Source organism: Bidens hawaiensis, unplaced genomic scaffold (assembly GCF_021521415.1).
Source record: "Bidens hawaiensis isolate Kalapana, Puna unplaced genomic scaffold, B.hawaiensis_p1.1 tig00022913_1, whole genome shotgun sequence".
Classification (NCBI taxonomy): domain Eukaryota; kingdom Viridiplantae; phylum Streptophyta; class Magnoliopsida; order Asterales; family Asteraceae; genus Bidens; species Bidens hawaiensis.
In genome coordinates, this window is record NW_027493587.1 from 18,125 (window position 1) to 41,327 (window position 23,203).

A 23,203-nucleotide genomic window follows, 5' to 3' on the forward strand; every position below is an offset into this window, starting at 1 on the left:
ATCTTTAATCACAGAGTTAATTAAAACAGTTTCGCCATTAGCCAATTCAACTGAAAAATCTTCTTTTAAATCGTTGCGCGGTCGCGCAAGCTTCTGCTCGAAGGCGCGAGAGATAAAACTTCGATCGGCGCCAGTATCAAAAAGTATAGAAGCATAAAATCCGTTAAGCAAAAATGTACCATTAACTACGTCATTATTCGCTTGCGCTTGGTGCGCGGTTATGTTAAAAGCTCGTCCACGCATCACTTGGTTTGAAATCTGGTTTACCGGATTCGCTTGCGTAATCTGAACTTGTAGCCTTGGGCACGCGTTCCGGAAATGACTGGGATCGCCGCAGTTAAAGCACGATCTGGGTCGTGGGTTTTGGTAGGTTGGTTGTGGGTTCTGCGGGTAGACTGGTGGTGTTGGCGCAATTGGATTGGCGGGAAGGACTCTACAGTTTTCAGCAGTGTGACCAGTACGGCCACATCGGTTGCAAAGTCGACACGGGGTTTGGGTTGGGTGGTGAAATCTACAGGTTGGGCAAAAGGGTTGATTTCCTGTGTAAGGTTTCTTAGTTGGCGGGGCAGGGAGTGCGGGATTGGTTAAGGCATAGTTGTGGACTACAGGAGGTGTTGGGTAGGCTGACAGAGGGTTAGGCGCGTAAACTGGAGGTTGGTAGATGGGTTGCTGGACTATGGGCGGGTTGGTAAGCGCATAGGCCTTGCGCCTGCGCTTGAGGTTGTTACGGTTTGAGGGTTCAGGTTTGGTTTCTGTTGGTTCAGGGGCAGTCTTGGTGAGTTTGGTCTTCTCAGTTCCCCGCAGGAACAGGGTTCCTGCCCTGACATGGTTGTCGCTGAGCACAGCGGCCAACTCGATGGCGTCAGAGAGGGTTACTGGGTTTCTGGCCCATACAGAATCTTGAATTTCCATGGGGAGACCCCCAAGGAATTTCTCTATGGCTCGGCGGGAAGGGGTAACAAGGTGAGGGACAAGCAGGCTTAGTTCATGGAAACGCGTCGCGTACTCGCGCGCTTCACCACTGTACTGCTTAAGATTCCAAAATTCCTCCTCCAGGCGCTTAACTTCGTTGGGAGGGCAGAATTCTCGCGTCAGAATTTCCTTAAATTCCTCCCATGTCATGCTAGAAGCAGCCTCTGCGCCACGCGCATGAGCTACTCCATTCCACCATGTAAGCGCTCTGGATTCCAGGACACTGGAAGCATATAGGGTTCGTCTGTCTGAGGGGCATTGGGTGTGGAGGAAAGTGTTTTCTATCTTCTCGAGCCATTGGAGCATCACGGTGGCTCCTTCAAGACCTGTGAACTTTGGAGGGTTACCCGCGTTAAAGGATTTAATGTTGTAACCAGAGGTGTTGGTATTGTTTTGGCTCAAAGCTTGGGCTATCGCGGCGGCCATTTCCTGGGAACGTTGCTGTCTACGCATGCGCGAGGCTTCTCTTCTCTGAAATTGGCGAGATAGCGGAGGCATTCTATAAAAATTTTAATTTTAGTTAATATCTTGGTTTTAGCGCAAAGTTTTAATCTTATAAAGCTTGGTTTCACGGAGTTAGATGCTATCAAAAGTTAAAGTAAAATAAATGACTTTAAATGCAGACTTAATAAAGGTAACAAAATCGAATCAAGAATCGACAATTCATGTATCACCATGACTTTCCGAATTTCCCATTTAAAATATACGAGTAAACGAGTATTGGAGATTGACGATTCATGTATCACCATGACTTTCCAATCTTCAATATAAAATATACAAGAAAATGAGTATTGGAGGTTGACAATTCATGTATCACCATGACTTTTCAAGTCTCCAACCTCAGAACATAATCGTAAATGGAAATTGAAAATCAACTATTCATGTATCACCATGACTTTTCGGATTTTCAAATCCCACAAACGAATATGTAGGTAAAACCAATAAAAATCGAAATTCAACAAAAATCGAAATATCGCGAAATAAAACATAAAATCATATACTGCGCAAGCGCGAGCATACTCATAAATAACGAGTAATTAACAATAAGCGCGCAAACATGAGATTTCTCTCATGCGCGAGAAGGGACTCTTAGGTATTCTAGGCCGTTACGTCTAACCACCTATCCTAAAGTCAACGGGCTCTGATACCAATCTGTAACACCCCGACCAAAGGCGGATTATACATCGGGGCGCCACATATTGTTTCATTACTCGTGACACTATTGGGTGTCAATATTTAATAAATACGTTCATTCGCGCACGCGCAAAGTAGACATAAGATAACATAAATCATCATAAATCAATATATTATAAATCATAAAAATAAAACAGCAATAACTTGTCTTGATACATTTTAATCTAGGTCCAAAATAAAGAAAACTTCCTATGTGTCCACAAGCTCCAAAACAGCTACTGCAACCCTGAACATGTGTTAAAATAAACGTCAAACACTTGCGTGTTGGTGAGAAATCAAGTTTAATACAATACATAGATAACAATAAAATCTGCGCGCAACATGTGTATGTCTGGTTTTCAACAAGGGTGTAATCTGATCGGGACCAACTCTAAGATTCATAAGACTGCCAGTGCTCACAATTGAGCTCACAAACAAGACTAACTGTGCATGTGTTAACAAAAGAGAAAATCATAAACGATAGTTCTCCCGTGTTCATCTAATGGTACCATGAAAACTGCGGAATAGACCGACAAGACGGTTAATGATCCACACATACAAATAAACAGCCAAGTCTACGTCCTCAACACATGGGATACTGCGCGACTAAAGTTCATAAACAAGTTTAAGACTCTAAGTTTGTATGAACACATGAACATCCCAAAACATTAAAAGCAAAAAGGGATTAGGTACGAGATTACTCACTTGATAAACGATGCGGTGTAAGATAAAGCAAGAACCAACTTTAAACAAGCACAAGTTAACCTATAAATAAGATTATTGTTTTAATGATTTGTTTTAAGTCTTGATTATAAGTTAGCATAATTAATAAGTAAATTATTATATATAATATATATTACCGGAAAAGCAGGGCAGAACAGGGAGGAAGACGGAGGCAGAGAGGAAGACGGCAGAGAGAGCAAGGAGCAAGAGAACAGGAGAGATTAAGTGTTTGTGTGTGATGTGTTATGAAAATATTATTATTATTTATAGAAAAACCCTAGGGAACACAATCCCTAGAAAAAGGGGAAAAGATCTCAAAAAGTAAAAGATTCCAAAAGCAAAAGATATGGAAAGATATGGCAGCTGCAGGGGGCAAAGGAAAAGCTGTCAGGGAACAGTAAAAAAAACATGGGCGGTTCAGATAAAGGTACAGGTCAAGCATGGCAAAAGCAGATCTCAAAAGATTATGTCAGTCACTTTTTCTGTCAACCAATGGGGTTGGTGCGCATGCTGCGCCGAAAGTAACTTTTCAGACATAAAGCAGATTAGGTCAACAGCTCAAAAGATAAGACAACTCAAAAGCAACGGCTAGCTTAAACAGAAGAAAACTCAAAAGGGTTTGACGCGAGAAGGCTGACACAGAAGGTCAAGAGAGCGCGAGCGCGAAGGCAGACAGAACTAACCTTAACGCGTCGCGGAAAGAACTACCATTTCTAAGCGCGCCGCGGGAAGAGTCACATTTCTTAGCGCGCCGCGGGAGGAACTAAAATTCCTAGCGCGCCGCGGGAAGAACTATAATTCTTCGCGCGTCGAGGGATGAACTACGATCCTTAGCGCGCTGCGAGAAGGAACTACAAATCCTTAGCGCGTCGCGGGAAGAACTACCGTCCTTCGCGCGCTGCGAGAAGATTTACAATTCTTAGCGCGCTGCGAGAAGAGTTCGTCTCGCGTATTGCTGAAACAGGTGGTCTTCACGCAGGATTCCTTGTAAGGGGTCTGGCGCGTGGAGCTGCGCAGACAACCTTAGGCGGGAAGGAACAAAGGACAAGCAAAGAGTTAGAAGAAAAAGAGGGAAACAAGGCTAAAGGGCGGGACGGCGACAAGAGGGAAAAGAAGGCGGAAAGAGAGAAGGAGAGGGACGGGACGGCGGAAAGAGAGAGAGAAAGAGGCAGGAAGGAAAACATTATTATTATTAAAAGTAAAATATAAGTATAAATAAATATTAAATCATAAAAGAAAGAGATCGGGTCAGAGAAACGGGTACCTGGGTCGGGTCGGATCGGGGCAGATGTCACAGTCTCCCCTACTTTAAGAAATTTCGTCCCGAAATTTATCTCGAAGTAGGTTGCGCAGAGAACAGGTGCGGGTACTTGATCTTCATTTGATCTTCCCTTTCCCATGTAAACTCGGCTCCGCGCTTGGACTCCCAACGAACTTTCACGATAGGGATGCGACTGCGCTTGGTTTGCTTAACCTCGCGATCCAAAATCTCAACAGGCTTCTCAACGAAATGCATAGTTTCATCAACTTGAACTTCATCAAGTGGAATGTGAAGGTTCTCGTCAGCTAAACACTTCTTGAGATTGGATACATGGAACGTTGGATGCACATTACTGAGCGCGGGCGGCAGGTCAAGTCTGTAGGCAACTTTTCCCACACGCGCGAGAATCTTGAATGGTCCAACATAACGAGGAGCAAGCTTACCTTTCTTCCCAAAGCGGACAACACCCTTCCAGGGCGACACTTTGAGGAGAACAAGATCACCAACTTGAAATTCGAGAGGCTTCCGCCTACGATCTGCGTAACTCTTCTGTCGGCTTCTGGCAGTCAGCAGATGATCACGGATCTTGGCGATTTTATCGGTTGTCTCTTGAACAAGTTCGGGTCCTGTGATTTGAGTTTCACCCACTTCGCTCCAACAAATCGGGGAGCGGCACTTACGACCGTAAAGTGCTTCAAATGGGGCCATACCGATACTGGAATGATAGCTGTTATTATAAGAGAACTCGATCAAAGGCAGGTGTGAATCCCAATTACCTCCAAAATCAAGAACACAAGATCGGAGCATATCCTCAAGAGTTTGAATAGTTCGCTCAGACTGACCGTCAGTCTGAGGATGATATGCCGTACTCATGTCCAAGCGAGTTCCTAACGCAGATTGGAGAGATTTCCAAAAGCGAGATATAAAACGGCCATCGCGATCGGATATGATGCTCAAAGGAGTACCATGGCGGCAGACAATTTCCTTGACATAAAGCTGCGCGAGTTGCTCAACACGGTAGTTTTCACGAATGGGCAGGAAGTGAGCAGACTTAGTCAATCGATCCACTATTACCCAAATGCTATCATGTTTGCTTGCTGTCAAAGGTAACTTGGTAATAAAGTCCATCGCTACACATTCCCATTTCCACGTAGGAATTTCTGGTTGTTCGAGCAAACCAGATGGGCGTTGGTGTTCAGCTTTCACTTTAGAACAAGTCAGACATTTAGCTACGAACACAGCAATATCCTTTTTCATACCAGGCCACCAATAAGTTATGCGCAAATCCTTGTACATCTTATCAGCGCCGGGATGAATAGAATATCGAGATTTGTGCGCTTCACTCAGGATATCAGCGCGAAGATTCTCATCAAAGGGGATCCAGATGCGATTGAGATAGCAGAGAATTCCACTCAGATTAGGGACAAAGAGTGCTTCCGCGCCACACGCTAACTCGGCGCGAAGATTACCATTACTGATGGATGCGCGCTGCGCGTCACGAATACGCGATTCAAGGTTGCTTTGAATCGGCGCGAAGTGAAGCTGGGTGCGCGGCAAGATACAGTTAAGCTGGCAGGGTTTTCGGCTGAGCGCATCGGCTACCACATTAGCCTTACCAGGATGATACCGGATCTCACAATCGTAATCGCTGATGAGTTCGTTCCATCGGCGTTGTCTCATGTTAAGTTCCTTCTGATCAAAGATATGCTGAAGGCTTTTATGGTCAGTGTAAAGGATACACTTAGTACCATAAAGGTAGTGTCTCCAGATCTTCAAGGCAAAAACAACTGCACCAAGTTCGAGGTCGTGAGTTGTATAATTCTTTTCATGAACCTTAAGTTGCCTTGATGCGTAAGCGATAACCTTGCCTCGTTGCATAAGAACACAACCGAGACCTTGGTTGGATGCATCGCAATACACGACAAAATCATCATTACCCTCAGGTAGCGCAAGAACAGGAGCTTCACACAACAGACGCTTGAGCGATAGAAAGGCTTCTTCTTGCTTCGAGCCCCAAATATACGGTTTACCTTTGTGCGTCAGAGCTGTTAAAGGCAAAGCGATCTTTGAGAAGTTCGAAATGAAGCGCCGGTAATAACCAGCTAAGCCCAGAAAGGAACGGATCTCGGAAGGAGAGGATGGCGTAATCCAGTTCTTGATTGCTTCAATTTTGGATGGGTCGACATGGATACCCATCTTGTTAACAACATGGCCAAGAAACTGTACTTCATCCGACCAAAATTCACACTTGGAAAGCTTAGCATAGAGCTGCTCGGTTCGAAGCTTTTGCAACACCAACCGAAGATGTTGCTCAAGCTCGGCCTTGGTCTTAGAATACACCAGAACATCATCGATAAACACAATCACGAATTTATCCAAGAAGGGCCTACACACCCGATTCATTAGATCCATGAAAACGGCGGGTGCGTTGGTTAAACCGAAGGACATGACCAAGAATTCAAAATGGCCATAACGAGTTCGAAAAGCAGTCTTCGGAACATCTTCATCGCGGATGCGCAACTGGTGATAACCGGAACGGAGATCGATCTTGGAAAAGCAAGAGGCACCTTGGAGTTGATCAAAGAGGTCGTCAATACGCGGTAAGGGATACCGGTTTTTAATGGTGAGTTTGTTCAACTCGCGGTAATCAATACACATGCGAAACGATCCATCTTTCTTTTTAACGAACAACACCGGAGCACCCCAGGGCGAAGAGCTAGGGCGAATGAATCCTTTAGCAGTCAACTCTTGAAGTTGGCTTGCCAATTCTTGCATCTCAGCGGGTGCAAGACGGTAAGGAGATTTAGCTACGGGGGAAGCACCAGGGACAAGATCAACACGAAACTCGACTTCACGAGCGGGAGGGATACCAGGAAGATCATCAGGAAAAACTTCAGGGAAATCACGCACAACAGGGATATCGCGAAGCTTCTCTTCTTCAGCAGGTTTAACCACATGGGCTAGAAATGCAATACACCTTTTCCGCATGAGTCTTTGGGCTTCGGCGCAAGACATAAGTTTAAGACCGCGGGAGGGTTTTTCGCCGTAAATGTGAAGATCACCATTTTCTCGAGGTATGCGAATCATCTTCTTGGCGCAAATAACTTCGGCGCGATTATGCGTAAGCCAGTCCATACCAATGATAACATCAAAGCTTCCAAGAGGCATAGGGATGAGGTCAATCAGAAAATCGTTTTCGTTAAGGTTAAGCGTGCAATCTTTAATCACAGAGTTAATTAAAACAGTTTCGCCATTAGCCAATTCAACTGAAAAATCTTCTTTTAAATCGTTGCGCGGTCGCGCAAGCTTCTGCTCGAAGGCGCGAGAGATAAAACTTCGATCGGCGCCAGTATCAAAAAGTATAGAAGCATAAAATCCGTTAAGCAAAAATGTACCATTAACTACGTCATTATTCGCTTGCGCTTGGTGCGCGGTTATGTTAAAAGCTCGTCCACGCATCACTTGGTTTGAAATCTGGTTTACCGGATTCGCTTGCGTAATCTGAACTTGTAGCCTTGGGCACGCGTTCCGGAAATGACTGGGATCGCCGCAGTTAAAGCACGATCTGGGTCGTGGGTTTTGGTAGGTTGGTTGTGGGTTCTGCGGGTAGACTGGTGGTGTTGGCGCAATTGGATTGGCGGGAAGGACTCTACAGTTTTCAGCAGTGTGACCAGTACGGCCACATCGGTTGCAAAGTCGACACGGGGTTTGGGTTGGGTGGTGAAATCTACAGGTTGGGCAAAAGGGTTGATTTCCTGTGTAAGGTTTCTTAGTTGGCGGGGCAGGGAGTGCGGGATTGGTTAAGGCATAGTTGTGGACTACAGGAGGTGTTGGGTAGGCTGACAGAGGGTTAGGCGCGTAAACTGGAGGTTGGTAGATGGGTTGCTGGACTATGGGCGGGTTGGTAAGCGCATAGGCCTTGCGCCTGCGCTTGAGGTTGTTACGGTTTGAGGGTTCAGGTTTGGTTTCTGTTGGTTCAGGGGCAGTCTTGGTGAGTTTGGTCTTCTCAGTTCCCCGCAGGAACAGGGTTCCTGCCCTGACATGGTTGTCGCTGAGCACAGCGGCCAACTCGATGGCGTCAGAGAGGGTTACTGGGTTTCTGGCCCATACAGAATCTTGAATTTCCATGGGGAGACCCCCAAGGAATTTCTCTATGGCTCGGCGGGAAGGGGTAACAAGGTGAGGGACAAGCAGGCTTAGTTCATGGAAACGTGTCGCGTACTCGCGCGCTTCACCACTGTACTGCTTAAGATTCCAAAATTCCTCCTCCAGGCGCTTAACTTCGTTGGGAGGGCAGAATTCTCGCGTCAGAATTTCCTTAAATTCCTCCCATGTCATGCTAGAAGCAGCCTCTGCGCCACGCGCATGAGCTACTCCATTCCACCATGTAAGCGCTCTGGATTCCAGGACACTGGAAGCATATAGGGTTCGTCTGTCTGAGGGGCATTGGGTGTGGAGGAAAGTGTTTTCTATCTTCTCGAGCCATTGGAGCATCACGGTGGCTCCTTCAAGACCTGTGAACTTTGGAGGGTTACCCGCGTTAAAGGATTTAATGTTGTAACCAGAGGTGTTGGTATTGTTTTGGCTCAAAGCTTGGGCTATCGCGGCGGCCATTTCCTGGGAACGTTGCTGTCTACGCATGCGCGAGGCTTCTCTTCTCTGAAATTGGCGAGATAGCGGAGGCATTCTATAAAAATTTTAATTTTAGTTAATATCTTGGTTTTAGCGCAAAGTTTTAATCTTATAAAGCTTGGTTTCACGGAGTTAGATGCTATCAAAAGTTAAAGTAAAATAAATGACTTTAAATGCAGACTTAATAAAGGTAACAAAATCGAATCAAGAATCGACAATTCATGTATCACCATGACTTTCCGAATTTCCCATTTAAAATATACGAGTAAACGAGTATTGGAGATTGACGATTCATGTATCACCATGACTTTCCAATCTTCAATATAAAATATACAAGAAAATGAGTATTGGAGGTTGACAATTCATGTATCACCATGACTTTTCAAGTCTCCAACCTCAGAACATAATCGTAAATGGAAATTGAAAATCAACTATTCATGTATCACCATGACTTTTCGGATTTTCAAATCCCACAAACGAATATGTAGGTAAAACCAATAAAAATCGAAATTCAACAAAAATCGAAATATCGCGAAATAAAACATAAAATCATATACTGCGCAAGCGCGAGCATACTCATAAATAACGAGTAATTAACAATAAGCGCGCAAACATGAGATTTCTCTCATGCGCGAGAAGGGACTCTTAGGTATTCTAGGCCGTTACGTCTAACCACCTATCCTAAAGTCAACGGGCTCTGATACGAATCTGTAACACCCCGACCAAAGGCGGATTATACATCGGGGCGCCACATATTGTTTCATTACTCGTGACACTATTGGGTGTCAATATTTAATAAATACGTTCATTCGCGCACGCGCAAAGTAGACATAAGATAACATAAATCATCATAAATCAATATATTATAAATCATAAAAATAAAACAGCAATAACTTGTCTTGATACATTTTAATCTAGGTCCAAAATAAAGAAAACTTCCTATGTGTCCACAAGCTCCAAAACAACTACTGCAACCCTGAACATGTGTTAAAATAAACGTCAAACACTTGCGTGTTGGTGAGAAATCAAGTTTAATACAATACATAGATAACAATAAAATCTGCGCGCAACATGTGTATGTCTGGTTTTCAACAAGGGTGTAATCTGATCGGGACCAACTCTAAGATTCATAAGACTGCCAGTGCTCACAATTGAGCTCACAAACAAGACTAACTGTGCATGTGTTAACAAAAGAGAAAATCATAAACGATAGTTCTCCCGTGTTCATCTAATGGTACCATGAAAACTGCGGAATAGACCGACAAGACGGTTAATGATCCACACATACAAATAAACAGCCAAGTCTACGTCCTCAACACATGGGATACTGCGCGACTAAAGTTCATAAACAAGTTTAAGACTCTAAGTTTGTATGAACACATGAACATCCCAAAACATTAAAAGCAAAAAGGGATTAGGTACGAGATTACTCACTTGATAAACGATGCGGTGTAAGATAAAGCAAGAACCAACTTTAAACAAGCACAAGTTAACCTATAAATAAGATTATTGTTTTAATGATTTGTTTTAAGTCTTGATTATAAGTTAGCATAATTAATAAGTAAATTATTATATATAATATATATTACCGGAAAAGCAGGGCAGAACAGGGAGGAAGACGGAGGCAGAGAGGAAGACGGCAGAGAGAGCAAGGAGCAAGAGAACAGGAGAGATTAAGTGTTTGTGTGTGATGTGTTATGAAAATATTATTATTATTTATAGAAAAACCCTAGGGAACACAATCCCTAGAAAAAGGGGAAAAGATCTCAAAAAGTAAAAGATTCCAAAAGCAAAAGATATGGAAAGATATGGCAGCTGCAGGGGGCAAAGGAAAAGCTGTCAGGGAACAGTAAAAAAAACATGGGCGGTTCAGATAAAGGTACAGGTCAAGCATGGCAAAAGCAGATCTCAAAAGATTATGTCAGTCACTTTTTCTGTCAACCAATGGGGTTGGTGCGCATGCTGCGCCGAAAGTAACTTTTCAGACATAAAGCAGATTAGGTCAACAGCTCAAAAGATAAGACAACTCAAAAGCAACGGCTAGCTTAAACAGAAGAAAACTCAAAAGGGTTTGACGCGAGAAGGCTGACACAGAAGGTCAAGAGAGCGCGAGCGCGAAGGCAGACAGAACTAACCTTAACGCGTCGCGGAAAGAACTACCATTTCTAAGCGCGCCGCGGGAAGAGTCACATTTCTTAGCGCGCCGCGGGAGGAACTAAAATTCCTAGCGCGCCGCGGGAAGAACTATAATTCTTCGCGCGTCGAGGGATGAACTACGATCCTTAGCGCGCTGCGAGAAGGAACTACAAATCCTTAGCGCGTCGCGGGAAGAACTACCGTCCTTCGCGCGCTGCGAGAAGATTTACAATTCTTAGCGCGCTGCGAGAAGAGTTCGTCTCGCGTATTGCTGAAACAGGTGGTCTTCACGCAGGATTCCTTGTAAGGGGTCTGGCGCGTGGAGCTGCGCAGACAACCTTAGGCGGGAAGGAACAAAGGACAAGCAAAGAGTTAGAAGAAAAAGAGGGAAACAAGGCTAAAGGGCGGGACGGCGACAAGAGGGAAAAGAAGGCGGAAAGAGAGAAGGAGAGGGACGGGACGGCGGAAAGAGAGAGAGAAAGAGGCGGGAAGGAAAACATTATTATTATTAAAAGTAAAATATAAGTATAGATAAATATTAAATCATAAAAGAAAGAGATCGGGTCAGAGAAACGGGTACCTGGGTCGGGTCGGATCGGGGCAGATGTCACATTCGTGAACCCCGTTGTTTTTATCAATACAACTACCTAGTGCATAGGTTGGTTTTCCCAAAGTACCTGTAGCACCTGATTTGGTTACCCGCAAATGCCTCGTGCACCCATTAAGTATAATCGTAAACTAAATGCAAAACTAAACCGTGAACACTATAGTGTATGGTGTAAGTGACTTGTTTGTTTAATTTAGTAGATTTGATATTGACTCGATTCAAATGTTAATATTCAAAACTTTATCCTCTCTAATGGGAAAGTTTTTAAGCTGGCCTCCACTAGGATCGATTCTTTTATTACTTATTATTTGTTTTATTATATATATTATATATATTATGTTTAATTACATTTATATATTTTTGCAATGCAAATCTATATACATCTTTAACATAATATTTTTATTTAATTATTTTTATGATTAATATGTACGTTAGTAATTATTATAAATTTTTTAAGTATTGTTTTAGTCACTGTGACCTACTCCCTCTTATTATAACCCAAAAGATTTCGCTTGTTTCTTTTAGTAGTATGGGACATTTACATATAACTGCTTTCTAATTTTTCTTATTATATATTTCCTCAATGCAAAACCTTTAATTGTATATTTCCCTTTCCTAAATCATATATATTACATATCTCTCTATTTCATTAAAATTAGCTTACTAAATGACCATTTTACCCTTAATAAACTAATTTACATATACCCCCTTTTAATAGTAACAATTACATATATCTCAAATTTATACCCAAACCGAGTCGGTTTTAAGACGAACATATGCAGATTATAACAAGATCAATTAGGGTTTGTGGTCTCCATAAAAAATTGTCAGGGAAAGTAGACATACTAGAAAAAAATGGATTATAAAAGAAACTCGACGTATGGACGTTACTGCGATCCAACGCCGGAAGAATGGAAGCCGTCGATGTTTGTAAGTTACTGAGCGATGTAACGCCGAATGAATGGAAGCCGATGCCGTTGTTTCTGTCAGATGTTTGGTTTTTTCGTTAGGGTATTGTGAATTCAAAATGGTAAAAGGGTAATTGCATATAAGAAGGGAAAATATGTAAATAAGTGTTTAGCTTTTAGGATATATGTAATAATGGAAGTTAGGAAATGGATATATGTAAAAATCCCTAGTATTATTGTCTACCTTTACGTTGAATTTAATATAGTCAGAAAGGTGAGGTGTAGAATTTTGGGTCTATTGTATGTATTAACTAAAGAATTTATGAGGGAATAAAATGGACACAAAATAAAATGGACACAAAATAAAATGAATTAATATCATTTTATTATTATATTTGGTTAATTTGTTGGGCTATGTATAGTGAAGGGTTACAAATTGTTGATGATTTTGTCTTGTGGCGTCCAGTCAGCAAAGGGGAGTTTTTTTTAGGGTGTAGTGGTGCATAGAGCAAGGTTAGAATAAGAAGTGAATATTTCCTAAGAAGTGTAACAGAAGATCTAAACCATTGATTTGATTATAGGACACAGGGGTATGATCATCCATACTTCTTTTATTATTTTTGGAATGAATTATTTTATTATTTTTAGAATGTTAATTAAAGAAGAAAAAACAGTTCTGGCCAACCATTTTAAACAGCTGTCATCCACCCCCTATCACGTTTCCGCCGCCCCCACCTTTTCCGGCGATTCCATGGTTTCCGGCACCCCCACCTCCGTTTACCCCATGTCCAGCTGCCACCGCTACCAACCATGTTGACCATCGCTACCCAGCCACCAACCCAATTCAGCACCAACAACCTTGCCACCAAGCCGCCTCGTCACCAACAACTACCACCCAGCAACCGCCACCGCCACCTTGCCTCCATGCCGCTCCGGCACAATCAATTCAGTGACGGTTGACAACCGGTTATGTTCGGAATGGGTTTTTGGAACAAGGGTTGGATTGTTCCACACCTGTTTTTCCGGGGTACTTTTCCGACATACCACCCAACAACCGCCACCTTACCACCAAGCCGCTCCGGCGCCAACAAGGGTTGGATTTTTCCAGACATGTTTTTGGAACAAGGGTTGGATTGTTTTAAACGGATGAATGGTGTTGGATTGGGGCCTAATGAGGCAGTTTTAGTGACGGTTGTTTCGGCTTGCTCAATTGGGGTAGATTGAAACTGGTGTAATGATTCATTCGATCATAGACTCGTTGGATTGTGATGTGACGGTGAATGTGTGGAACGGGCTTGTTGATTTATGCTAAATGTGGGTACATTGATGAAGCACGCCAGTTGTTTGAAAAATGCCCGAAAGAGATACTTCATCATGGAATGTGATGATATGTGGACTTGCTAAACACGGGCTCGGCATGGAAGATGATGTCGCCGACCACTGATTTTAAGTTGCTTGTTTCCGGTAAAGATTCAAATGACGAAGATGATGTGTTCAAAGTGTTTTTGTTCTTTATATTTATTGTTTGACGAATTATATCTTGTTCATTAGTGTGTTTTAGTTCTTGGTGTTGTGTTTTAATTTTGGATTAAAATATTGTGTTTTTTCTAAATTTTGATTAATTTGATTTAAAACACACTGTTATATATCTTGTGATGTTCTTGGTGGTGTGTTTTAAAGTTGGATTAAAAAATGATAATTATAGATTGATAGTGTTTCCATATATAATATAACATACTGGACGATTGTGCCCCTAGAGTGTTATAAAACAAGTAATAAAATAAAACGCACAACCTACAAAACACACTTTCCATCAAGAACATCAGATTACCAAATCCAACGCACCAGATTACTTTTTATACTTTTTAAACACACGTCACTTTTTATTATAACTCCACCCATGGTGTATATATATGTATGTATATATATTGCTACACACAAAAGATTAAAATAATAATAATTGAAACAAGAAACCAAGCGACAAAAACACATCCCCCCCCCTCTTGTCGCCCATCTTATCGCCCAGGGGGGGGGGGGGGAGGGAGGGGGTGTTTACAAACACAAATCGTCCCAAAAATGGGGGAATTGTCGCCCACTACAGACACCCTTATAATAGAATTAATCATTGCTATGTTTTGTTTTGTAGGTTGAAAAAAAAGGAAACGAATGATATACCAATATATTATACAAATACCTCTCCCTCAAAATAAAGAAAGTTTACCATTATAAAAAAATGGTAATGACGGTGGCTATGGTTGTGGCAGCAACGGTGACGGTAGTTGTGGTAATGTGATGGTGGTGGCAGGGGTATTGGCTGGGGTGATGATGGAGGTGGTGCGGTTGTAGCAGTGGTGATGGTAAGTTGGTGGTGGCAACAACGACGGTGGGGATGGTGGTTGTCGTCAGGTGCAAGGGTGTAGCTTTGTTAGGTCCAGGAGTTACTGCCCCCCTCCATTCTTTTTTCACATGTCAAATTCTAAAAAGAAAGTTGGGGATGTGTAAAGGCATGTGTGGCCAAAAACGATTGCTTTTTACATTTATACGATAACATCGACCCTAACCCGCGCCCTAGAAATATAAAAAGTTTGGTTTTTAAACAAAATGTCAAGCGGGTGAGACATGAGTACGAACATAGTGTGATACCAAAAAGCATTCTTATAATCAAAATTTTGCAAATAGGACTTGACTTCAAACGTTCACCTTGAATTTAGTACATTTGGAAAATTAAGGTGTAGTTTGAACATTTGGATCTACATTCTTGCTTTAGCCCCAAACATATACCGAACTCATAAATCACAAATTGAAGATGTGAAGCTTTTACTCTTATAGTATGTGAAAATTATAAAAATATAGTTGAGGGCTATGTAAATGTGAGTGTCTAAAACGATTACGTTTTTATTTATACAATTATATCTACTTGATGTGAAGTCTATACATGTGAAAGTTTGGTTCGAAAACAAAAGGACAAGTGGGTGAAACATCAGACATGACTCATGTGTAGGGATGCTAGTGTAGCATGTAAGGGTGGGAAGACAAAGAAGAAAGAAACATGGACAATGTTGAAAGTGTTGTAATAATTGGGTCAAATTTATAATAAATAGATGGATACATTTTCAAAGCCTAAATTAATCTTACTTACCTAGTTGTCTTCTTAATAGTAATTTTTGTCTACTCCTTTTGTAGTATAAATACTACACTAATGTAATGGAAAACATGCACCATCGTATATACCCTTTCAAAGATATATGAATCTTTCTCTACTTCTCTTATAACTCTTCTAAAAGTAAGAAATAGCATTAATCATGTGCTAGTTATTCTTATATTATAACACGTTATCAGCACGAATTGCTTGTGGCTTAATCAAGAAGATCAACAAAGTAAGAAGACGTCAATCATAAACAAGGTAAACGTATCATTAATAATGATTAAAAAGATAACTATAATGATAAACCAAAACAAATATAAAAGATATCTTATTATAAACTTTTACTAATTATGAAACTAATAACTCTCTAACAGTTACTTACTATCTTTATAACTTTTATATGCACACTAAATTTTTTTCATGTACTAGTGATTATTTATGTATCATAATCAAGTTCATTATTATTATTATTCCACATATTAATTTTACATCTTATTTAATAGATTATCATTTATGGGTTAAGTTATTTTACAAATGCCAACAAAAATAAAAAGTGTGAGAAGCCATAGTTGATTGACATGTGTCAAGTGGATATAAAAGCAATACTAATATTTTCTCTCTCCACATGCAAGACATATGTTAATTCTCCCATCATTTTAAAACGTCCATAACTTTTTCATGCAACATTATTTTTTTAAAAAATTTCACCGTAATAACAATCGTTTTTTATCTTTAATATGAGTATGACTTTGTTATATAAAAATTTTAAAAAAAATTACGTCATTGTGTCTTTTCGTCGTTGTGTCTTTCTGTTTGTTATTGTGTTTTTTTGTCATTGTGTCTTTCAAATCATTATTGTGTTTTTTTAAATGCTAACAACATGGTTGTCAGAGGTGTCCTCTAATCACTATGATGAGCTGGTCCCTCTTTTAGTAAACTCAGCTATGAATATTCAAAAATGAATGTCGGGATCTTTCTTTCACTAGCTAACCCCATTTTCTTAATGCCGAGACTTTCTCTTTCTCCGAGCCCCGAGCTTGTGGTCCTCCTTTGAGTTTGGGTTCAATTGGATGAATCTGTCAAGTCAAGGTCAGCGTACGTAGCAGTGAGGAAGGTGTATTGCTTCTTTCTCATTCTCGCTCGGGAGCCAAAACGAACACACATGCTACCTACTGTATTGGACCTTCGACCAGGCATTCTACCTTTCTCGAAGCGGAACCAATACCACTGCATTGCGCTCGAACAGTTGAGCGGCCGCCGTCCCTTCCGTGCACAGATATAGATATAGATTCATTCTTCGTACCTGCCTGGTCCAGCCTCACAACCCTTCGTGGGTTGGTAAGAAGTCAGTCTTGTTTGGTAAGATGGAATTTGACAAAGAAAAGAGAGTGCTCGCCCCGGCCAACAAAAACCATAATTACCTAGATAACTACTCCTCCCCTTCTCCGTCTTTAAGGCTTTAAGGCGAACCGTTTGGCTACTGGAAATAAAGATGACCTCACCTTCTCGTAGATGGTGTCGGTGAGAGCCGTTTTAGTACCCCCCCCTGGTTGACCTTTTTTTGTAGAGAGAATCTTCAATGAGTGGAAACAAGCAACCTTACTAAGATAAGAAAGGTGCTTGTTGAGTAAGGTCGGCTTTCTTCGAAACCTTGAGCGCATTAGCTAAGCCGTTTTCTTGCAGGAGTGCTAGCACGCACCCTTGCGTTTTCTTTGCTTGCTCTGCAGTACGAGCCTCATATAAAGCCGCACCCCTTTAATATGATGAAGAGGGGCCCCGCCCTCTTTGGTTTTTCGCACCAATCCTTATTTACTACTAAATATTTTTTGGGGTGTATAGCTCAGTTGGTAGAGCATTGGGCTTTTAACCTAATGGTCGCAGGTTCAAGTCGTGATATACCCAAACCTAACTTGCACTATACTATGAGTAACGATGCGTAGTTGCGCAAATAGCACTCTTTGGCCTTTAGATTAGAGGCGCTTTCCCGTCTTTGATTGGAAGGAAACAGATATCTAAAGTGTGTAGTGAGGGATCTTTATATTATAGGTAGCCAGTCTTTACTTCACTCGACCCAAGCAATGCCCAAAGAGTCCCTTGTCTTTCTTGGTCGGACCAAGCCAATAATTTCCGACAAGTCTTTCCTAATTTTTAGAGCAAGAAGCGGAACTACAAGAAAGCTTTCTTTATCTTTATGGATAACCAATTCATTTTCAAATATAGTTGGGAGACTTTACCCAAGCGACGGATGATTCAGAATCAGAATAGGTCTAGGGGACAAATCAAAAGGAAATGCTATTTGTTTCGTAAGAATAAGAATTCACTTCTACGAAAGACTTTCACTGGAATTGTCTTGATTGTCGGATATCTTTGTTAAAATAAAAAAAAGGAATATCGCCTGCAATTCTTCCCAATATGGAATGAGTAAAGAATCAAGCTATAAGTTTCGATCTATACGAAAAGCACGGGTTTTTTTCTTTCTTCCGGTTTCATTGATAGCAGAATATCCTGACTCTATAGGGGCGCTAGCGCTTTACTAATAGAATAAAAAAAGAAAAGAGGGCTTAAAAACGTAATAGGTTGCGCTATTACTCTAGGCTTGCTTCTTCAAGCTTCGCCCCTTTTTGAAAACAAAGCTAACGAGCAATCAAACAAAATAAAGCACTAACGTTTATATTACTTAGTAAAGCAACCTTTCGCGCTAGGCAATCAATTTTTTTGTCTGGGTGGAAGCTGGCGGCGGGGCTTGCTTAACCGGATACACGGAATTGGGATCTCTGTCACAGGCAAATCTTTCTATTGAGAAAGCCTCGCTTATTCAAATCAAAGGGCTGATTATTTAGAACCTTGCTCCTAAGATAAGTAAGAAAGTGTTGGTGGGATCGGCGGGATGATGATGAGTATATAAATCAATAAAGAAGAAATGGCAAGATAATTTAATATCGATGGAGGTGCATTGTCGCTGTGGAAAACAGGGCAGGGATTTTCCACAATGACACTATAGACCAAATGAAAGGGATGTAGCGCAGCTTGGTAACGCCTTTGTTTTGGGTCATATCACAGGTTCCAATCCTGTCATCCATACCTATTCTTCTCCTCTGGGCAGTCACGAGGGATCCATTGAGATCGATTCGGACATACATCATTTTCATTTTTTGAGACTTTATGCATGTTTAGTTTTGGGGGTACAAAAAGAATTATTTTCTTTTTAGTCGTATCTACTGTGATAAGAAAGCGTTCTTAGTTCAGTCCGGTAGAACGTGGGTCTCCAAAACCTGAAGCCGTAGGTTCAAATCCTACAAAGCGTGATTCTGTTCTTGTTAGGTCTAATTAGAATTCAATAACTTCACTCATTTGAACAAAAACCTGAAGTGAACCTCCTGCGGATAAAAAAAAGGAGGAAGTCAATAAAAAAAGAGATGTTAATGATTCAAAGGTCCAAACGATCGCTACGCCTGTTTTGTAAATATGCAGTGACGAATAATTCAGCCAAAAAGTAATAGGAATTAAACCTAGCATGATTCCAAAAGAAAAACTTAAAGCATTTTGTTTTATTTGGAAGGGGAAAAAGAAATATAGGGTTCCAAACCTAAATAAACATCCGAATCGCCCATGAATCTCAATTGCCAATTCTTGGTCATTGAAGCGGGAAGGAACTATTTAATACCTGGAATCTCACAAAAAGATTCATCATCTGTTACATCTACTCATCCCACGATTCTGAATCAACAGACCCCGTTACCGAGATAAGGCAACTCTTTTTGAAAGTCATAGTAAAAAGAACTGTGTCATCTAACTTCTTTCACAAAGAAATGGTGTAAGCGGAAGGGAAGGCGTGAATCCTTAATCCTGGCTAGTTTGATCTGTCGAAATTAGAATTCATGGTTGGCTTTGTATGAAGAAGCCTATCTTTTCTGCCCTAAGTGAGCCATAGATTGTGAGTGAGCTTTTAGGGAGTAGAGAGCGAGCGTAGAATACCAGTGGAAAAATTCTTTCTTTTTTCAATTTTTTGAAAAGGAAGAGACGCTTCTCGCAAGCAGCAACCATCTATATAGCGAGAGAGATCCCTTGTCTTTGTCGCCTACCTATGTAAAGAATAGCATGATAGAGGCCCTAATCTATAGAAAGAGTCTAACCGCCTACATTGATGGACTGAAGCAGGAATGAGAATAACCTAGTCTCCTTATGATTATGAAGTAAAGCAATGGAAGAGAGGAAACATGCATAACCGGGAACCATCTATGGCTTGACACACCTTCTTGCCTTTCAATCTAGACCTATGCTTGGAGGGAATGGTGGCTTTCTTGTATAAATGAATCAGAACATATAGGTAGCAACTATCTCGAAATGGATAAGTAAGCTCCCCATTTTTCATGAGTATGGGTGAAAGGCCCGCTTTCACCTACGACTTTCTCTGATGAGAAAGAGGTAGTAATTCTAGGACTAGAGGGAAGTTCAAGTCGACCAATGTAATAGGCGAAGAACTAACTTCTCTGGTGTACATCAAAGGATTCGTAGGGGATAACCTGTAACGAATCTGACTGTTCGGGTTAAGGATCCCTTCCTCCTAGGCTTGATCCTTAATCGAAAGCGATCTCCTTTTGCTTTCAGCCTTTCTTTCATATGGGACAGAAAGGCATCGACTCCTTTCATAGCTCTTTCCGCCCGTTACCGCTCCGTGGGCTACGATAAAACACTGAAATAAATTACTACAGAAAAATTCCCTACGAGAGAGACTTCTTCCAGGTATATTATCTACGACTTCCTCTTGGTTTTTCTTTGCCCCCTCTATCCCTCGCGCATCAAGGCTAGAGTGGAGTTGCAACAATAGTAGAAGCTAGAGATGCAACAATAGCTTCAGCCTAATCCGCAGTAGGTATTGGTAAGTGTTCCCTTGCAGCTCTATCTCTAGATCTGTCTCAATCGGTCTGTCGCAAACAACGATCCAAGAAAGAGGAGTTCAAGGCTTGCGAAGTGAATCAATTTCTTTCCTTCTTCTAGTTCTTGAGTGATAGTAGCTCATCTCTCTTCTTTCTTCTGTCAACTGTCCTTTACCGGTAACTGGATCAATCGCTAGCTGGAAAGTTTCCGCTGTCAACTGGCGTAAGAGGTCCTTTTCCAAAATAGAGAATAGGGCATGGAAGCTTTCTGCTATTAGAGGAGAGTTTTTACTGCAGGGGAGGAAGGGGATTACGCGACTTACAATTCATTTCCTTAACCCCGAAATAGCAACTTGGTTATAGCTGACAAAAAGTAGAAAGACTCTAAACAAAAGGTACTGGACAAGCTCTTAGGGAATAATATCTTTCTTATTTATTTCATGACTAAATATCTCTCTAGCCGGTCAGTTGGAGTTGGATTGAATTGACTTCGTCTTCTTCCCAACAATGAATCCCATTCAAGCTGTGATAAGAGGATGTTTTCGTACCCTTACCTTACTCAAGAAAGAAAGTCATGCTGATTAGTAGTAGTGTCTAAGAGGAAGGGTTGGTGCTTTGAGCTACCTATTTTTTTGATAAAATTAAAAACTTAGTTTCTCACGTTGCCATAGATTCTCCGGAAGAAAGCAATCGGATTTGCCCAAGTTGTAATGACTGAGCTTGCTCCCTGTCAATGAAGAATGTTTCGAAAGCAGCCTAAAAGCGGTTAGCTTCGCTTTCCTGAGAGGAATGGTTTCCGATGAACTTCTCCCTTTACTAGTTGATGAATCATGCTATTTACACGATTCAACTTACTCTTCTCAAGAAGCTCCTAATCTCACTGGCAGTGAATCATGCCATTTAGGTGATTGATTCCACTTACTAAAGGCTGCGGAATAAGAGCGGTAAGGCTTTCTGGATTAACCAAGCTGCCAGCCAATAAAGCAAGCACCTTCTTGGACTGAGACATGGAAGCTCCGTTAGCACCTTAAGGTTGTCTTTCTCCTGAGAACCCTCGGGAATATTCAGAGACTCGGCTAATGCTTCTAGGCCCACATTCAGAGACATACCAAGCACCTCTCTTACCCACTCACTATAAAATAAACCAGACTGGCTTATTATCTGAATGAGATCGGAAAGAAAGGAGGTAGCCCCAATCTTCCAATAGGCGCATACGAAAGGTTTTGAAAGAATAAAAAAGCTAGAATAAGGCAATCCATTTCCAAAGTCTTCATATGCTCTTCAGATAGCTCCATCGAACTGCGATTGCTGCTAGTCTACCTATTCGTATTGGAACTATCCTACCTCCTATTTCTAAACCCAGAACTCGATATTTGATTGTTGGCTGACTGATCTACTAAAGGTAAGTAACTTGATTAACCCGCATCAAAGCAATATGCGGCTTCTACGCTATCAATAAAATACTAATTCGTTCAACAACTATGACCCCTACCTTTTCTCTAATAATATTCATCAGGGTAGCACACGCACACCGTATTACAATTACAAAAGACCATCCAGCCCTCATCACAGAGAATAGGCTCATCCCCAGGTCCAATAGACGTGAGCTGTCCTGCGATACAGAGTTCTTCAAAAGGGGTAGAAAGCCTGTTCTTTTGGTACAACTCCTCTTTATTGAACTAAACTAGCTAGCTGTCTTTGAAGTCAAGTACTTAGCCGGAAAGGCAAGTCCATCGCGGGCACTACCCGACTTATTTCGGTATTGCATATAAGTACAAGTTTAGATGTGGCCATCTAGACAAGCGAAACAGTCCTTGCTGTCGAGATTTACTATTGGATAGGAATTCCATCGGTATGGCATTAGAACTGCTCGGAGAAGTTCGATATGGAAGGTATACAGTTGATAGATCGGTATTGAAGTGAGATATTCAATCCTCTTTCTATTTAATGGTATTTCACTGCCTTTCATGTACAAGTATTACAACTGAGACTGAGAGACAAGGGAGATCCCATTGAACTTGCCTTGATTGAATGAAGGCTAGCTGACTTAGATACTGAATGAACTCGCATGCTGGAGAACCGATGAGAGACATAATCGATGCCAATATAGCTGTAATTTCACACTTGAGCTTTTCTCTTCGAAGAGTTGATCTTTAATTTCAAAAGTGGTATCTCCCCAATGGAGAAATGATGCTAGACCTTTTTCCTTTGATGACAGAGATTGAAATGGATAAAGTGGATTCTCCCTAATGGTGAAATGAGACTGATTTCTAGATTTCACTAATTTTAGTGATTGAACTGATGGCAACTAGCGAGCAATCTTACTCAATATGGGCATAAGCCAACACCAACCAATCTCTTTCTTCCCACGCATCATGTAAGTAAGCGGAGCTCTAAAATAACCCAAGCTAAGTAAGCGACGCGACGCTCAAATTGGATATCTTACTCCAGAAAAGAAAGACTAATCTTAAATAATGCGCACATGTGAAAAAGGCAGGCTGACTCTTCCAATCCAACTCAATCGAAGGAGAAAAAAGCTGGGACTACGATTTGCTTAGTGCAGGGCAGCTTGTCGTGATTGGTTGGACACTCTTTTTGTTTAAGGTCGACGCTTGGTCACTCTATTAAGCTTTCCCAGCAAGTTTATTGAATGGGGTAAGAAAGATTGCTATTCAAAGCATTTGGTTTGGTATCTCCTAGCATCCTCCTATCCCTATTCCCAAGTTCTAGTCCAAATGACTAGTTCAATCCGGTGACCTTATCCATTTG

At 41.4% G+C, this 23,203-nt stretch overlaps 1 non-coding gene across 1 annotated transcript; it reads left to right on the forward strand.

Moving 5' to 3' along the window:
• Positions 1-17,386: 17,386 nt before the first annotated feature.
• TRNAK-UUU (transfer RNA lysine (anticodon UUU)) lies at positions 17,387-17,459 on the forward strand. Its single transcript has one exon. It is a non-coding gene; the product is annotated as a tRNA-Lys (tRNA).
• The last annotated feature ends 5,744 nt before the right edge of the window (positions 17,460-23,203 follow it).